Here is a 6,341-nt window from a genome sequence, read left to right as displayed (position 1 = left end):
TTATCAATCAATAATTATTAATATATAAACCAAATTAAAATAAAATAACTGTTTATATTTAACACGTCAACATGTCTATTCGGGGGCCTGAGTGACAGTTGACCTGTTATAAAGCTGATTAATTACTTGTTCCTGGTCCTAATTAAAAATTAGGCCTAGCCTAGGCCTAAGCTTTTTTAATAATCATTCATATTGGGAGAGAGGAGTACAGAGTAGGCCAGGTTACAGGCCTAGCCTAGCTAGGCCTATATTATATATAGGCTAGGCTACATCATCAGCAGGTTAAAGACTAGCAGCCTACCTAGCATGTCTTAGTCAAAGATCTGTAATATATTAATAGAAAGAAGCTATAGAGTACTGTGACATTAGATATTTAATTATAAATGTATATTTCTTTCATATTTGTATTGTATTATATATGCAATCACAATCTAAATCACTAAATAACATCAATTTCCGTTATCAATCAATAATATATATAAACCAAATTAAAATAAAATAGCTTCCAAAAAATTAAATTCATTTACAATTCATATACCATTTGTTAAATATTTACAAAATCATTGTTCTAGCAATAACACAAAAAAATACTACCATTCATACAGTATACTGTACATAATAATATGCAATACTGTAACAATTAACTGAGAAATAGCAAACTATTCCTCAACTTTTCTCCACTTAGTTACTTCATGCTGGATCTCAGGTGAAATAAACGTCAGATGTGACTTCATGATTTCCCACAAAACTTTTTCCATGGTACTGCTGTCGAGGAATTAATTTTTTCTAAATACCTCGTCCATTTTTGTACATAGAGGTCCAGTTTCAAATCTCTTGGTTCATAGTAGTTCACTATATAAAATATGTAAAAGAAATATGGCATTAATTTTTATAGTATTTGCATGTTTTAGACAAAATTTGAAAGGTGTATAATGTAGGACTGACCAAGTCTTTGACCTCTTGTTCTTTTAGATTTAGTCTGTGGCCAGTCTCTGCAATCTTACTATGCTGTTTTGTCACAAGTGACACTGAGAGTTCATTTCTTAAATGCTCAAGATTCTCTTCTAAAGACTGGATTTTAATCATTGTACTTTGTAGCATGTCGATGTGCTGCAGCTTCTGATTTTCTCTTTCTGCTAGATGATCACCTGAGATTAAACAATATTGGTCAACCAAATAAACGTCAATCTGCATAAAAAATGAGCATCAAAATTATTATATTTAAAAAATGTTAACAACTATTTCTTGTAGCAGATAATGATATGGATAATTCATAGGAAAATAAGTTCCAGCCAAAGGTTTGCTTTATTATGCATAAAAACAGGATAAACAATTTTGAAATTCTATGCTCAAAGGGACAATGTATATTTAAAGAGCAACTTGACCAATTGAGTTATTATGTAATGTCAATGTAAAGTTGAAACAACATTTGAATTTACCAGTCAAGATGTCAGCATCCTGTCGCATGTTGAATATTATAACATATTGACACCTGGAAAAATAGTTGATTGAGGAAATATTTAATAAAGAAAAGAGGTATATTTATAAATTACTGTAACAATTGTTTGTTTCGACAGTTATTTTATACTAACATTGTTCTTTAATATGAAGTACAAACACACATTTCATTGTTTGGAGTGTGTATTAAACTTTCTAAAGAGGTGGTTATGATTATTTACCTATCCTGTTTAATTCAATGTCTACCAGGTATGGCCTAACAACGCTGTGCGATATTGTTTTGCTTCTTTTTTTCACTGCCATGGTCTACAAAAGACTTGTAGGCCTTGAGATATCTACAGGCTTGAGGAACATTGTTGGTTCTGATGTCATCTTGATTACAAAAACAATAGATGCAACTGTACTTTCCTTTAAAAATAAATCAATTTTTAAATCTACAGTACTTCAAATTTTGTGTCCAAACAAATCCAAACAAGAGAGCTAATAGCCAAAATATTAAACCATTATTATGCTGTAAAAATGTATTAATATTATTAAGGCCTAGCCTAGGCTGTGACTGTCACTTCAGTCACACCAGCTAGCCTAAAAATGCACCAGGAAAGCAATAATTATTATTATAAACACATGCCATTAATTATTTGGTAACAGTTATAATGATTACATTTAGGATTAAGGTAATTAAAGGTTTAACTATTACGAATTTTCTATGTTTCGGCCTAGCTTCATTCTAGGCCCACATTACTGTCACGGTCATCGCGCGCGTCAACGCACTTTCTAAGCCTATCGCCAAACCGTTTTCTCGCCGATAACAATAACAATGTATAAAAGAGTTGCAAAATATGCGAGTTTTACTAAAAACTGAACCAGGCTATATTAACAAAACTAGTATTATTTTGTTTATATAATAATGATGGACTATATTCTAGTTCGTTCTTTTTCTAAAAAAATGAATTATATCCAAAAATAAAGTAAAGAATACAATGATATTTTCTACTTACGATTGTTTACTATTTCATTACACAGTTTATCTCAACTTCCTGGTTTATGTGCGGGAGAGTATTTCAGTAAAATGGACAATATCCTCGTTTATTTATTAATTTATAGTAAAGAAACAATAAAATATTTATTTTTTAATTGAACATACACTTTTTTTAATCGTTTAGTTTTGTATAAAATGTTTTTACTACATAAAAACTGACGATAGCGAAATTTAATTTGGCGTTCGCGAAATAATGGTTTGTAAACAAAAATTATATGTCCGCGCGACTCGGGGGAGCCTCGTCTGCTAACACTGAGGGCGCTTGACTTTTTCTGATACCTTAACACTAGTTGAAACAGCTGTATGGAAAGCCAAACCCGCCAAAAATACATAATACATACCATCCACCAATAATTAATTCGTACAAAATTCAAACCATCCAATATTATCTCATGCAGTTCAATGAAAACTTAAACCATTCACCTAGTATCTACACCATCCAATACAATGTGTGACCATCTACCACTAGCCCAAACGACAGTACGCCGAACAAACTACCCATAACACAAACCATATAAAGAATGTTGAGCCCAGGCAGCAATAATTGAATTAATCTAACGTTAATACAAGTATATATTAGCCAACTCATTTATCAACATTTCATGTTGTTCATGAACATTTCAAACAAAGCATCTTAATTATAGTTCATCGAATTCTAATTCTAATACATTGCCTGTTTTATACACCGTTCGTCTGTTCAACAGTTTAAACAACTGTTTTGCACACGATACGCCCGTTCGTGAGTTCAAACCATGATATTTGAAGCATCGACTTTCCAAACAGCGATTTTTCGCACCGAACGTATTTTCTTGAGTTAAAGTGGTTGCATTTCAATCACTTACTTTTGATTGGCCAGTATTACACACCGTTCGCTTGTTCGTGATTTCAAACCATGATATTTGAAGCATCGACTTTCCAAACGGCGATTTTTCGCACCGAACGTATTTTCTTGAGTTAAAGTGGTTGCATTTCAATCACCTACTTTCGATTGGCCAGTATTACACACCGTTCACTTGTTCGTGATTTCATGTGATAACATTTCATTCGACAACTTTTCAAACGTTAGCTTTTGGCTCCGCTTACGTATATATCAATTGATATACTATTTTTTAATTTTCATACTTTCCATACATCAGTTTTGTACATCATTCGCATTTACGCATGTAAAGTGTAGATATTCCACTCGACAAGTTTTAAAACGGTAGTTTTTTTTTATTGTTAAATTGTAACTGTTGGCGCCGATTTTATATTGGGGGGGGGGGGGGAGGTGTTCGGTACTGAATGTGAACAGTACACATTTTTAAATATGGTACCTCTACATGTCCGGAAATTACACTCTCTCAAAAAAGGGGGGTTTTTTCCGTAGTGTGTAATATTAAATCAACCACAACCACAACCGTAAGATGAGAACATTTTAGGAACAATGGACATGTTAATTGTAACAGGCCCACAAGCTAAATTATATTATTTCATTCTGTTTTTTTTTTTCATTATTTAAGTTTGTGATAATGTGTGTAACCAGGGAGATGTAAAATAAATTTATAAATTAGTTTACATCTCCCTGTGTGTGTAACGTAGGCCTAGGCCTAAGTAAGTGTCATACAGTCGTAAAGTTGACATTCACCCCCCGCCCCTCAATATTAAATCGGCGCCAACAGTTAGGCCTACAATTTAACAATAAAACAATAAATGTGCGAACAACTACCGTTTAAAACTTGTCGAGTGGAATATCTACACTTTACATGCGTAAATGCGAATGATGTACAAAACTGACTATGGAAAGTATGAAAATTAAAAAATAGTATATCAACTGACATATACGTAAGCAGAGCCAAAAACTAACGTTTGAAAAGTTGTCGAATGAAATGTTATCACATGAAATCACGAACAAGCGAACGGTGTGTAATACTGGCCAATCGAAAGTAGGTGATTGAAATGCAACCACTTTAACTCAAGAAAATACGTTCGGTGCGAAAAATCGCCGTTTGGAAAGTCGATGCTTCAAATATCATGGTTTGAACACGAACAAGCGAACGGTGTGTAATACTGGCCAATCGAAAGTAAGTGATTGAAATGCAACCACTTTAACTCAAGAAAATGCGTTCGGTGCGAAAAATCGCCATTTGGAAAGTCGATGCTTCAAATATCATGGTTTGAACTCACGAACGGGCGTATCGTGTGCAAAACAGTTGTTTAAACTGTTGAACAGACGAACGGTGTATAAAACAGGCAATGTATTAGAATTAGAATTCGATGAACTATAATTAAGATGCTTTGTTTGAAATGTTCATGAACTACATGAAATGTTGATAAATGAGTTGGCTAATATATACTTGTATTAACGTTAGATTAATTCAATTATTGCTGCCTGGGCTCAACATTCTTTAGATGGTTTGTGTTATGGGTAGTTTGTTCGGCGTATTGTCGTTTGGGCTAGTGGTAGATGGTCACACATTGTATTGGATGGTGTAGATACTAGGTGAATGGTTTAAGTTTTCATTGAACTGCATGAGATAATATTGGATGGTTTGAATTTTGTACGAATTAATTATTGGTGGATGGTATGTATTATGTATTTTTGGCGGGTTTGGCTTTCCATACAGCTGTGTACACAACGACACCAAGATCATACTAATTAGATGTTTGATTCTTGGGTTATTACTATTATTGTTACCCCCTACCCCAAAAAATGTATTTTTATTGCAATTTTTAACAATAAAAAAATAACAATTTGTATATAATGAACTGCAATTTTTATCTTGTTAACATATATTTTCTTATTCAATATGTCAGTAAGCACAAGTAAAACACAATTAAGATAAAAAATATTGAAAATTGTAGAAACGATATTGAAATTTATCTATATTTTGGGAAAAATTTGCATTTTGCAAAAGGTCAATGACCTTTTGACCTCTACTGACCTTAATAATCTTCCGATTAATTTTATTTAAATTTTAAAAGATTTTAAAAGATGTATGCTACACAATGTTACTAAGATAATACTAATTAGATGTTGGATTCTTGGGTTATTAGGATAAATGTTACCCCCAACCCCAAAAAATATTTGAAGATAAAACACTGATGATCATTACAAATGACGCAAGTACATACAATGCATCCCTATATTTTTCTTGTTAACATCGATTTTTTCACTCTATATGTCCGTGGGAAGAAAATGATACCAAAGAAGTTTAACTGTGGGGGGGGGGGGGGGGGCGGGTGCACGGTAACCCCCCTCCAGGCCATGGACTATATATTTTACCACTGTAGTGATATTATGCATACCGTGAATGTTGATCTCTCCTGACTTCTATAGGTATCCAACACAGTCAAAACACAACTGTGAGGCAAATTACCTCAAATGAGAATGGTATCGACCAACCAAACTGTAACCTTATAAGTAAACGCACAAATGACAAAATCAGAAAACTACTCACATGTAGTTCAGACATTGTCATAAATACTGCGAATAATACAAGTTCACCAAAAATAAGTCTTGAAATATTAATGATCTAAAATCCGTTAGCTACTTTAATCTCAGGTTATACGGTAGTTTAATAGAACTAAATAAACTAGATATTATACATAAATATCACGGCTGATATCGATAATTATATAAAATTACAATCTTTCGTCCTAAGACTGACGGCCTCATGAATATTCATTAGGTACAAGTCAGGACATGTATGCAAGCGACCACGCTCGCATCACTACAACAATTATACACATGTGATGAGTGAAAGTTCCAATCCACTAGCCTAACAATGCTTAGGTAATACTTCAGACTTATACAAGCAAGTCACAAGTTTATATTAAACTCACCAATATCCAAACATTAGTCATT

General features: G+C 33.0%; 1 long non-coding RNA gene across 1 annotated transcript; it reads right to left on the bottom strand.

The window, feature by feature from the left end:
* Nucleotides 1-510: 510 nt before the first annotated feature.
* On the bottom strand, nt 511-2,543 carry LOC140058795 (uncharacterized). Its single transcript, XR_011847060.1, has 5 exons — nt 2,457-2,543; nt 1,680-1,866; nt 1,440-1,492; nt 946-1,188; nt 511-852 (listed from the first exon to the last, which is right to left on the bottom strand). It is a non-coding gene; the product is annotated as an uncharacterized lncRNA (long non-coding RNA).
* Between the last annotated feature and the right edge of the window lie 3,798 nt (nt 2,544-6,341).

This window comes from Antedon mediterranea, chromosome 9 (assembly GCF_964355755.1).
Source record: "Antedon mediterranea chromosome 9, ecAntMedi1.1, whole genome shotgun sequence".
In the NCBI taxonomy this organism is placed as follows: Eukaryota; Metazoa; Echinodermata; class Crinoidea; order Comatulida; family Antedonidae; genus Antedon; species Antedon mediterranea.
This window is presented reverse-complemented; position numbering and strand designations above follow the sequence as displayed.